This window comes from Cynocephalus volans, chromosome 8, assembly GCF_027409185.1.
Source record: "Cynocephalus volans isolate mCynVol1 chromosome 8, mCynVol1.pri, whole genome shotgun sequence".
NCBI lineage: Eukaryota > Metazoa > Chordata > Mammalia > Dermoptera > Cynocephalidae > Cynocephalus > Cynocephalus volans.
In genome coordinates, this window is record NC_084467.1 from 73,923,169 (window position 1) to 73,936,165 (window position 12,997).

General features: G+C 41.0%; 1 pseudogene; it reads right to left on the reverse strand.

The window, feature by feature from the left end:
- Nucleotides 1–8,393: 8,393 nt before the first annotated feature.
- Nucleotides 8,394–10,365, reverse strand: LOC134383080 (protein KHNYN-like; annotated as a pseudogene).
- Between the last annotated feature and the right edge of the window lie 2,632 nt (nucleotides 10,366–12,997).

Consider the following 12,997-nt stretch of genomic DNA (forward strand, 5'->3'; position numbering starts at 1 on the left):
CTCAAGGATCCAGGACTAAGGATCTGAGTTTTCAGAATGAAATGGCAAAGAATAGATTCAAAAAGCTTCAGAGAAAAGTCACAAAGGATCAAGAGTTAGAATATCGAGGGAGACTTACTTTTCATTATTTACCCTTTTGCTCCTTTTGAGTCTCATCAGCATCAGAGCAAAACTTAGAGAACTATAACTCCTTGTTAATTAAATATCTTCAACTGCTTGATTTAATTTTTGTTGTTTCTTCTCTAGATGTGAGAAGAACAAAATACTCTGTCTTGCCTTGAACTGTTCCTCAGAATGAAAAACTCCTCCAAGGGCACATACAGTTCTGTCTGGAGCTTGCAGCTACAGGAGTTTGACATAGCCCTAAGCTGTGTTTTCTATAGAATCTTTAGTTACATGTGCAGTGGGGAAAAAAAAGAGAGAGACTTAAATGCTTCCAATGAAATTGTCTTGAAATCTGTAAGTATAGCCTAGTTAACAATATGAGTAGTGTGTAAAAATCACATTCAGATTATGAAAATGTAACTAATTTGCACAGATTGTTTCCTGTGGCCTACTGTAATTATCTTCCAGTTTTTCCTTCTACTTCATCCAACAATTTGTATGGTTTTCAAACTTTAGTCTTGATAAGAATCACCTGCAAAGCTTCTTAAAATGCAGAGTCGTGGGCCCTACCCACAAAGATTCTCAGTCACTGAGTCTGGATGGGGCCCAGGAACATGAACTTGAAACAAGAGCCCCATGTGATTGTGATGCAGGTGGGCTGTAGCATTTAATTTGAAAGACACTGCCATAATTAGTGCTTTCATAATCTTTCTAAAGTACGGTTTTTTAAAAATCATGTCACCACCTTTTCAAAAACATTTCTGTGTTTAGTATGGCATTTTGGGAGCTCACAGTCCCTTTTGAAGATTATGAAATGTTATGCACTCTCTTTCCCAAAAGTGCATTAACATATTCATGAAAATTTTGGGAACAATTCTGAAGTTTATCTATGGGCCACTCAGGTACTTGATCTTAGGTATAAGGCTAAGAAATGATTTTTCACATATACATTCCTCAAGTGGCATTCTTTTTTTTTTTTTTTTTTTGGTGGGGTACGGTGTTGTTTCAGTACATGCATGTCTTGCACAGTGATTCACTTAAGGTAGATAGCAGTTTTGTCTCCATTAGTCCACCCCTTACCTCTCCCCCACCCCCACCCCTCCCAGCCTCTGGTAACTATTATTCTATTTTCTAATTTTTATTATGATTATTCATGAGATACAAAGCTAATTGTCGTTCTTAATATTTCTTTTACTGCTGTATTAGTCTGTTTCTGTTGCTTATAACAAAGTACTTGGAACTGGGTAATTTATGAGAAAACAAAATTTATTGCTTACAGTTTCTGAGGCTGGGAAGTCCAAAGTCCAAGGCACACATCTGATGGTGGCGACAGTGACCCCTCATTTTGCAAGATGGTAGAAGCTGAGAGAGCAGAGTGAGACAGACTCTCCTCTTCTTTTAAAGCCCTCAGAGCCACACCCTGACCACCATTTTTGATCCATTCACTACTGCATGGTCCTACAATCTAATCACCTCTTCAAGCCTCCACCTTTCCAATTACCATAATACAATTTCCCACCATCTTAACATTGACAGTGGGGACCAAGTTTCTAATACATAAAACTTGGGGGACATAATTCAAGCTTCAGTGAGTTTTGGGGGGGCATAATTCAATCCACTACAATGGTCACAGTTTACTTATGCCTCATTTAACAAAACTCACTAGGTTCTGCCTTCCCATTCTCCTTACCCATTGCCATCTCATCACCTCCCACTGCTAACTCTGCATTTACAAGTATCACGTTTTCCTGAACCAAAAACCAGGATTCCAAAAGAGTTATGATGCTTGATACAAATGACAGGAAAACAAAGTGGCTTGAGCAAAAAAGAAGAAATTTATTATTTTAAGGAATTAAAAGTTTATGGATAGATCTTCAAGACCCAGATACTTGAATAATATCAGTAGTTCTCAAAGTCTCATTCTCTGTTTCTTGGCTCTGCTTTTCCCTGAATTGGCCCGTTCTCAGGCAGGCTTTCCCCTTATAGTGGAAAGATAGTTGCCAACAGCCACAGGCTTCCCAACATTTCCAGAACCTCCCCTAGCATTTGCAGGCCCCAGGGCAAGGGCACAATTGGAAGTCCACACATCTGCAGTCTAAGTATTTTAAAGTTATAACCAAGCCAACAAACTGTCCTTTATCTGGAAAAATATACTTCATAATGGCATGTATATATATGTATATGTAAAGCTACGGTTTTTATGACAAAATCAGCAAACTATTAAGATGATTAAATTTAATTATTACACAGGTATTCATTTTTGTCCTTATTCCACAAAATTGATTTTTCTTGTCTTAATGTCAGCAAAATCACTAATTATGCTGTTATAATCAAGATCTTCACATAATTTGTGTTCTATTCGGAGCAATGATCGGAAGGATTCAAAAGTAAAGTGTAGGTGTATTCAAAACATACAAAATTTTAATACAGATATTAAAAATGTAGACTAAAGTAAATATCAAACAAAATTTTAAAATTATTTTTATGATTCCAAAAAGCAAAGCTATTTTTATTCTAAAATAGTCATCAGTTTATATTAAAATTTAAAGGCAAAATACAAAATAGTTAATATAGCATTTTTTAGAGGAGTTGAAGGTTCACAGCAAAATTGAGCAGAAAGTATGGAGAGTTTCCATATACTTCTGCCCCTAACCCCCGCCTCCCCACCCCAACCTGCACAGTTATTAACATCCACAACAGAATAGGACATTTGTTACAATCCAATAAATGAACCTACACTGATACATTATTCTCACCCAATGTTCATTGTTTACACTAGGATTCTGTGCTGTATATTTTATGGGTTTTGACAAATGTATATAATGACCTGTATCCACCATTATAGTATCATACAGAATAGTTTCACTACCCTAAAAATTCTTTGTGCTCCACCTATTCATCCCTCCCTTCCTGCTAATAGTGACAACCACTGATCCTTACATTGTCTCCATAGTTTTGTCTTTTCCAGTATGTCATGTAATTGAAATTCTACAGTAGATAGCCTTTCATATTGGTTTCTTTCACTTAGTGTGAAGGTTAATTCTAGGTGTCAACTTGGTTAGATGAAGGAATGCTGAGAAACCTGGTAAAGCAATCTTTTTAGGAGTGTCCATGAGGGTGTTTCCAGCAGAGATTAGTATGAGAGTCTGAGTGGCCTGGGTGGGAAAGACCTCAATCTGGGTGGGAACCATCCAATCCGCTGGGGGTCCGGAGAGAACAAAAGACAGAGGAAAGAGGTGAAACTCTTTCTTTTTCTGCTGGAGCTGGGATACACTCTTCTCTCCTGTCCGTGGACATCAGAGCTCGAGACTCTTCAGCTTTTGTGTTCCAGAACTTATACCAAGGACACCGTCAGCTTCCATGGTTTTGAGACCTTTGGACTTGGACTGAGCCACGCTACTGGCATCCAGTTTATAGATGGCCTATCATGGGACTTTTCTTCATAGCCACGTGAGCTAATTCCCCTAATAAATCCCTCTCATATAATTATAACATATCCTATTGATTCAGTTTCTCTGGAGAACCCTAATACACTTAATATGCATTTAAGGTTCTTCCATGTCTTCTTAATTCTTTTTAGAACTGAGTAATATTCCATTGTCTGGATGTACCACAGTTTGTTTATACATTCACTTACTGAAGGATATTTTGGTTGCTTTCATGTTTGGGCAATTATGGATGAAGTCACTGTAAACATTCATGTGCACGTTTTGGTGTTATAACATTTTAAAAGGAAGCAGAAATTTTAATTTACTTTTGACAGCTAAATCTAATTACATGCTTTTATTCAAATAAAATCATTCACAGTTCTAGCATTGTTTGTCCATCTAGTTGATCCATTGGTCCATAGTAGCATGCAATAGAGCAAAACCAAAATAAATTTACAGTAGCAACATAAAATATAAAATATTTAAGAATAAATCTAACAAAACGTGCAAGAATGCAAGACCTCTATGTAGAAAAGTATAAAACATTATTGAGAGAAGTGTTTAAAGCTCTAAGTAAATAAAAATTTCAATAGTAGGGTTATTTTCCTTTTTTTGTTTTTTATTTTCCTTTTTGTTTAGTTTTGGTGGAATTTGACAAGTTGATTCTAAAATGTATAGAGAAACGCCAGAATAGCCTTGACACTACTCAAGAACAAAATGGGAAGACTTATTCTACAGGGTCTCAAGACTTAAAAAGACTAAGTGATTAATTTTATCCACTATTTGTGCAAGGATAGACAAATGGGCCAATGGAACAGAATAGAGAATTCAGTACAGATTCATGTATATAGAGACACTGGACTAATGACAAAGGAAATACTGCAGAGCTGAAAAAAAAAAAATGCTGTGACAATTGGATATTGATATGAAAAAAAATCAAACTTGACCCCTACCTCACACCATACACAAACATCAACTCCAGGTGATTTGTAGACCTAAATGTGAAAGGCAAAACAATAAATTTGTTTGAAAATAATATAGGAGAATATTTTCATGACTTCTGGAGAAAGAATGATTCCTTAAATGGAATACAAAACATATTAACTATAAAAGGAAAAAAGCAATACATTTGGCTACTTAATATTTTAGAACTTCTCTTTATCAAAAAACACCTTAAGAGAGTAAAAAGACCATAGCATGGAAGAAGATATTTTCAAAACACAACCAACAATGTTCTTTTATGAAGAACATATAAAGAACTCATATAAATTAAAAGAAAAAAGTAGACAACTTAGAGAAAAATGGACAGGAAACAAGATCAGGCACTTTACAAAAGTATTAGAGGATCAATAAATGTATGAAAAGATAATCTACTTGGTAACCAAGGAAATGTGAACTAAAATCACAATAAGATACTTCATCAGAATGGTTAAAATTTAAAAGACTGATAATATCAGGAGTTGACAGGAATGTAAAACAACGGAAACTTTCACATATGGTTGGTGGTGGAGTGTAAAATGATATTATTTTTTTCTGAAAAAGAGATTGGCCTTATCTATAAAGCTTAAGATACACATTCTCTATAAATCAGCAATTCTGCCTAACAGAGATGAATGAATATGTAGGCTGCATATAGAAACATGGCATCCTATAGATGCAGAAAAATCATTAGATAAAATTCAGTATTCATTCACCATAAAAACTCTTAGTAAATTAGGAATAGAAGCAACAATATAAAAAAACCAAACCAATCATTTGCAAACATCATACTGAAGGGGGAGATTGTGACAGTATTCCCCTGAAAATCAAGAACAAGAAAGGGTGTTCATCTCACCACTTCTATTCAGTATTATACTTACCAGGGAAGTAATATTGGTGAAAGAAATAAAAGGTATAAAGATTGAAAAGAAAAAACACAACTGTCATTATTTACAGAAAATAAAAATATCTACACAGAAAACCTTAAAGAATCTCCAATAACTAGAAATAAGAGTTAGCAAGGTTGCTAGATAGTAAGTTGGCTTAAAGAAATCAATTACACTATAAACAGAAATAAAATTAATTTTTAAAAGGTATTTTTTACAATAACAACCAAATATGTATGGAATTTAGGAACAAATATGACGAAAGATATGTTTCTATGTGTGCAAATGCTGATGGAAAAAAATCCTAAAACTTAGACATTATAGAAAATGTAAATACATTTTTAAAAAAATACCATGTTCATAGAGAAGAAGACTCAATTTCCTAAAGATGTTCACTCTCTCCAAATTGATCTGTTGATTTAAAGCAATTTCAATCAAAATCTCAACAGGGCTTTTCAAGGAACTTAACAAGATTTTTTAAGTTTACATGGAATATGTAAAATAAAACCCACTGGGAGCAATAAGAACTCATAGATTGTTGGCTGGGAATATAACAAATTGGCATTATCTTGTAAATTTGGAAATCACACACCCTGGGCTGAGCAATTTCAGTTCTAGACTAGAGAATATCTCGCACAGTTGTCTTAACAGTCACGTAATGTGCAAGTATATTCATAATACTAAGGAGAGATCTAGATGGGCCCAGTAGGCTCATTTCCTCCCTTTTTGTTAGCTTGGGAGCTGGCTTATCAGATCTGAATTAGATCAGCTGATACCAACTGATGAGTTCTGGAGGCTTCTGCTTTTTAACAAAGCTTCTCTGGGATAAGCCCACGAAGCTTCCATTGTTATATCACTGTGTAATGTTCCTGCCCCCTGTTACTAAATGTACAGAGATAGAGTGGGGCGTTACCTTTATACTTGAACTTTGGCTATGGTGCCTGCAGACCTTCTATGCTAAACCTAATCTGTGGTCTAACAAAAGTTTAGAGAAATGTGTGTATTCTACTAAATCTCTGATAGTAATGCTTCTTCCTAATAAATCCTATTTTATATCTGCCCTATTTAGCCCTAGGAATGTACACCAAACCTTTTTGCATGAAAGCACTGTTGTTTGTCATAGCAAAAAACTGGAAACAACCCAAGCCCATCAACAGAATGATAGGTCAATAAACTGTGATATATTCATACAATGGAATTTTATATAGCAATGAAAAGGAATGAATCAAAGCCATAGGCATTAATATGAATGAATCTTAGAAACATCACTGAAAAAAACAAGTTGCGGAAGAATACAAACAACATGATACCATTTATATGAAGTTAAAGTTCCAAAGCATATTTGACTAAGAGATACTTATATATGGATAAAACCACAAATAAAAGCAAAGGGATGATAGACAAAAATCAAGATAGTGATTTCTTGGTGGGGGTTGGGGGCTAGGGTTATGGGATCTATAGAAGGCAGAGGACGTGGGAGAACTTAAAGCTATTGGTAATATTTATTTTAATTAAGTTAAGTGTTCAGTTTATGTTGTTTTCCCTGTTGTTATCCTTCATAATTTATATCCATATATATTCTTTTGCATGTATTAAACATTTTATAAGTTTTTATAATGTGAAAAAGATATGTGGCTTAGTTTTCTCCCCCAGCTGGAAAAGCAGGCAGGGCTCCTGGCATTCCTTGAAATTCTCTTGGGCAGAGGTAATTTTCCAGTAAATTTGAGCATGGATGAAGGGGTGGGGAAAACTCTGACATGTGCAGAGATTTCCCCTGTCCTTTTTCCTGTTAAAAGTGTCCAGATTACTCCAGTGACCACATGAAACCAAGGGTGGAGATGCTTTTAACAAGCATTCCAAACAATCGTATGTTGTTTTTTTTAGAAGTGTGCCTCACTTTATGCAACATATCTTCTGTAGAGAAAACATTAGGGTAAGATCACATTAACATTGACATTGCAGAGCATGGCTTCATCAATTTGGTGAATGCTCCCAACACAGCAAATGCATCTAACCAGGGACTTTCTGACACATATGTTATTCTAAAAATAGACACTTGAATGTAACAGGAGAGCTGCCATTTATAGGAACCCTGAGAGTATTTTGGTAATGCAGTCATCACTAATTTAACGATTTTGTAAACGTGGATTTTAGAAATTGCACAAAAGGTATGTAGCCATAATAGGGCATATACTGAGGACTCAGTGTTAAAATCTAGGGCATGGGCCCCTCAGACAGAGGACTCACATCTCTCTGAAAGTGAGGTTTTGGTTAGGGAGCCTGCGCAGCCACAGACAGACACACCTGAGACTTGGTCAAGTATTTTTCCTCCAAGGAGCTTTCCTCTATGTTCCCATTCCTCTTCCCAACAGATATTTTTACCCTTGATTAATAGGCAGAAATAAAAGCCAAGCAGTTCAATCAAAGTCACAGACGGGCACAGCTGAGACCAACAGCCACGTCTCCCTCTGCCTTCTTCACCAGCTCACTGCTACCCCTCTGTGACCCAGCCCACATACCCTATAGCCCTTCCAGAGCCCAGCATTCCCTTCAGTGCTCCCAGGAGCTTAAACAGGCCTGGGAAGCATCTAGTCCTCTGGCCATTCAGAGCAGGAGTGGGGGAGAAACTTAGCTTCCTTGTCACCTCCCACCCACCCTAACCTGTTTCAGTCTCCAGGACTTTCCAGCAGCCCCACTTCCTACACTGAAGCAAGGTTGAGAGGTTAAGGCTTTAGCAGGACCTCTTGAGAGCTGGTTAAGGTCCTAACTCAAGATGAGATCAGGCCACTTTATGGACCTGCCCCTAAGTTTCCCAGGCAAGAGCATTCCCCATACTGGAATGCCCCTCTTTGGCACTTCCCTGATGCAAAGCACCAACTCAGAGTGAGTCTGGTTACAGTCTGAGCAGCAGAAGGACTCTCACAGAAGGGGTTGAGCTGCAGGGAGCTGGTGCAGGCTGAAGCTGTCAGGCAGCAGCCACTGAGGCAGGTGAAGCTCAAAAGTTGAGACTGAGCAGGGCCTCAGACAGTTGGTTAATGTCCCGGCAGTATGGCTCCTGCTGCAGGATGAAGTCCACTTTGTGATCCTGACCCCAAAACACTTCCAGCAGCTGGTACAGGAGTGACTGTCTCCTGGGTCTTCTAATGCCTCCATTGCCTTCTTCCTCTTCTCTCCCCTGCTGCTGATTATCTTGTTCTGCACAGCCCCGGAAGGAGGCCAAGCTTTAAAAGACCCCTGTGACCTGGCTGGCTTCTTCAGGAACTCATCCAGGGTGGGGCCATGTTTGCCCCAACGGGTCATCAGAGACCATGAAGAGGTTTCCCATGAAGGTGAAGGGCAGCAGGCACTCTGATGATTGCCATCCACTTCTTGGACTCCTCTGCCAGGTCCTGAAGTGGTAATCAGAGACAATGATCTCATCGGTCTCTTCAGCAAGCTTCACCATGAACCTGTCATCGTAGAAAGAGGTCCTCTTGCCATCCATGACTTGTGAGGGGGTGAGGGAGAGCAGGCTGAGGGAGTACAGCTTTTGCAGGAAGTGACTCTCTCTGACCCTGGAATCCTTACAGAGGTACCACTGAGGCACAAAGTCAGTTATGTCACAGAGGCCATGGTCCCAGAAGTACTACATAGCAATGGCAATGCCCTGGCTAGAGAAGTAGTACTGAAGGCCATGAACCATGGCCACACTGCTGCCATCAATGACAATATGGCAGAGGTCTGGCTGGCCAGGTATGTTGGTAAGGCACATGGTAAATGGATCCCGTAGGGCTCCTGGAAACAGTGTGCCAGTCACCAAGTTGTCACCCCCTGCAGGTACCTCATTTTCATGAGACCCCCAACCTCAAGCCATGGTCTGCTGCTTGTCTCCCTGGTCTCCTGTCTCCACAATGCCATGGGGATTCGGGTGCAGTTGGAGGCACTCTTGGTGGGGAGGCTTGCCCATTGTGGAGCTGCTGGAGGAGGGAGGCTCCCTGGGGTTGAACTGACCTCTGACAGGGGCCGTGGGCACCAGAGGCTCACCCTGGACACAGAACCCTCCACTTTCCTAAGGTACCCTGTCTTTCTCTGGGGCCTTCCCTTTCAGAGGTCCCTCATCCCTTGCCCCTCCACCCTCTGACTGTGGCCTGAAGGCCACTTCTCTCTCCCAGGCCTCTTCCCCAGGCAGCTCCTTCCACCCCAAATCCATCTCCCTGGGACCACGCTGTTTTCCTCCCTTCTCCACAGCACAACTCTCTCCCCTTGACTGTCCCTGCCCCACAGACCCAGGGTCCAGGGACTCCCTGCCTTCACTTGGGGAAGTTCTGATGCCCCTTCCCTGAGCACCCAGCAAGCCTGGGCTCCTCCCATCCCAAGAGGGGAGTGCTTGCAGCCCCTGGACGCCTCCTGCACCAGACTCAGCAGCTCTTCCTGGACAGCCAGGGGCAGCTGCAGCAGGGCCTCTCCGTGGGCTTCCCCATGAGACTGCAGCAGGGCAGAGAAGTCTCTCAGCACTCCAGCATACTGAGAGGCCCCAGGGGATGGCCCTGGCTGAAAGTCCCAGCTCGGTCGCTCCACTAGCTCCTCCAGCTGGCTCTGCGCCATGACAAAGGCCACAGTCAGCCCACTGATCTTCAGTGAGCCAGGCACCCCAGGCAGCAGGTGGGCTGAAGGGCTCCAGACCAGGCAGTCATGGAAGAAGCCCTGGCTTCCAGGAAGACGCAATGCAGTTTTGGTGGGTAGTGGATTTCATCTTGCAACTCCAGGCTGCTGAAACTCTTGGCTCTGCTGACGTTCTCCTGGGGGCCCTCACGCTGCAGTGAGATGTGAGTTCTCGAGCCAGTCCTTGGGGAGGACGCTCACTCCCACGCTGAAGATGCGCCCTATGTGGGGCTGCTGCTCCCACACCTTGTCCTCTGCCTCCACAGACACCACAAAGTAGTTGGGTATGATGAGCCAGCCCCCCAGGTAGGCATGGCTGCTTCTCCCAGCCCCTCTGGGCCCCTGCTCTGCCCATGCCCCCAGCCCAAGGGAGGAGGGCAGGTGGCCCAAATCTGGGCAGGCCTTCCTGGGTTCCTCACATCTCAATGTTTTTTTTCCATTTTGTTAAGGACATGAATATAAGATTAAAAGTTCTGTCATAAGAAGAGCTGCGTAAGCAGTGGGCCATATTTGCAAACAGAAAGATTGAGAGTCTAGGAGGTCCCAGAGGATCAAACGAAGGACCAGTTCTAATCATAGTGGTGCAATCAGGTACATGTCATTCTGGAATCTCTTGCAATTTCCCAAATGCACTTTGCTGTTCTGTACATGCTATGTCCTCTCCCTGCAAGTGCCCTTCCTCACTTCTGCTTTGCTCGCTCTTAGTCCTCGGTGCCTGAGCTTTGGAGGCACTGATAACATTAACATCTTCAGATCTCAGTTTTCTCAGCTGTAGAACTAAAATGATATTTCCTTATAGAGGTGATGTGATGATCATATAATAAAATAAATAAACAGTACTCAAGATAACTTGTGGCACGTCAATAAGCATTTAGTAATTGGTGATAATGACAGTGATGACGACAATGATTGTTCATCACTCAAGTTCCTTCCTCTGAGGTATGTACAGTTCCCCCAAACTGTGTTTGTTAGGTGGCCTTCTCTTTTCCCCATCAGAGACTTATTACACTGTACCATAATTGTCTGTTTATATTAGTTAATTCAACAAGAATTTTTAAGGACCTATTTAATCTGTTAAGAGTAGCAGATACTGTTCTCAGCGCTGGGAGTGAACCAGATAGCCAAGGTATCTGTTCCCATGGAGTTTACAATCTAGTTAACCAATACAGAAATGCAGTGTTTTCAGATAGTGATTAGTACTGAGATAGGACTTAAGGGAGAAGTGGTTACTCTAGAGAAAATGACTAGCATTTGAGCTGAAACTCAGAAAATGAGAAGGAGCTAGTCATGCAAAGGGGCACAGAGAACAGGGAGTGCAAAGGCTCTGGGGTTAGAAACAAGCTTGGCTTATAGCAAAGGCAGAAAGAGGCTCACTATGTGTCTGAAGCATAAAGAGCAAGGGAAATAACGTAGAAGAAGAGGGCAGGGGCTGGTCATGTGGGGCGTTGGTGGCCATGATAAAGGGTTGGGATTTAATTCTAAGAGAAATGGGAAGAAAACATTTGAAAGTTTTTAATCAGGGAAGTAGCTTGCTTTGATTTATGTTTTTAAGAGGTCATTCTGACTGGTGTTTGGAAGAGGCACTGGCAAAGAGACCAGATCTGCTACTGGAGTCCAGGTGCAAGGCTGATATTATGCTGGCAAATACTGGTACTGCTGTCTGGATTTTTTATGGTGAGCATTTGTAGACTGGAGGCAGTTTTTTATTGATTGATGCCATGCTGTGCCATTATCAGTTGTTAAATATTTTGATTATTTCCCAGTATTCCCATGAGAGTTCAGGGTGGCTCAAACTCAGGTGGCTGTAGTTGTTAATAAGTAGGTTGATAAAGAGTATATTCTGCAGGTACAGCTAGAAAGACTCACTGATAGAGTGTATATGGGGGTTGGAGGAAAGAATAGAATAAAGGATGACAATCACTTGTCTATTTTCTCCACTCATCTATGCACTCTCTAAGAGCAGAGGTGATCTGTGGTCCCCAGCACCTATCACTCTATCTGGCATTGAGAGGATCAGAACATTTTTGCTGAATGGAATTGCTACACTGGGACATTAGTCCAGAGTGTAGAGGTGTCAGTGTGGTCCAAGGGTGAACACTGTAAGGTAAGGCAAGACAAACACAAATAAACCCCCTTATATATGGTCAAAATAGGACCAAGATCTCAGATGACTGTCTCTGTAGGAGTGGGCAGAAAGTTAGAGGAATTTTACCAAGGAAAACTTTAAGGAAAATTTTACCAATGAAAAGGGTTGGGACCCCACACAGTGAGTGTGAGAGATTCAGCCCCTGGGAGAGTAGGTTATAGGGGTCAGGAAGCCCACCTCCTGGGAAAAAAGTCAGAAAATTTCAGGAATAACAGTGTAAGGAGTGGAAAACAGCGCTAGGAATGCTAACAAAGTCGGTCAGATTGAAAAAAGTAGCAATGCTGATATAATAGTAAAACAGCAATAGTGGCTGGATCCTATGCCTAAGTGCACACAACCTCAAGACCTTCTTATGCTCTCTGCTAGTGAGGACTGGTTCCATTGCATAGGACAGAACAGAGCCTAAAATATGAGAGTTAAGGAAGCCCAGCTCCTAGATGAGGAGAACCAAGAGGTAGGCTTTTCAGCTATCAGTTACCTGCTCATCCCAGGAGCCTGCTAGAACCCTGAAGATGATTTATCCCACCAGCTCAGCATAGTGCTTGGCACATACTAAGTGCTCTGTAAGTGTTTACTGTTTGCAAAATTTAAAGAACTCACATTTTCTTTTTATTTTATTTATTTATTTTATTTTGTCGATATACAATGTGGTTGATTATTGTGGCCCATTACCGAAATCCCCCTCCCTCCTCCCTCTCCCCACTCCCACCCAACAATGTCCTTTCTGTTTGCCTGCCGTATCAACTTCAAGGAATTGTAGTTGTTATGTCTTCTTCCCCCCTCCCCGGTTTTTTTTTGTGTGTGTGTGAATT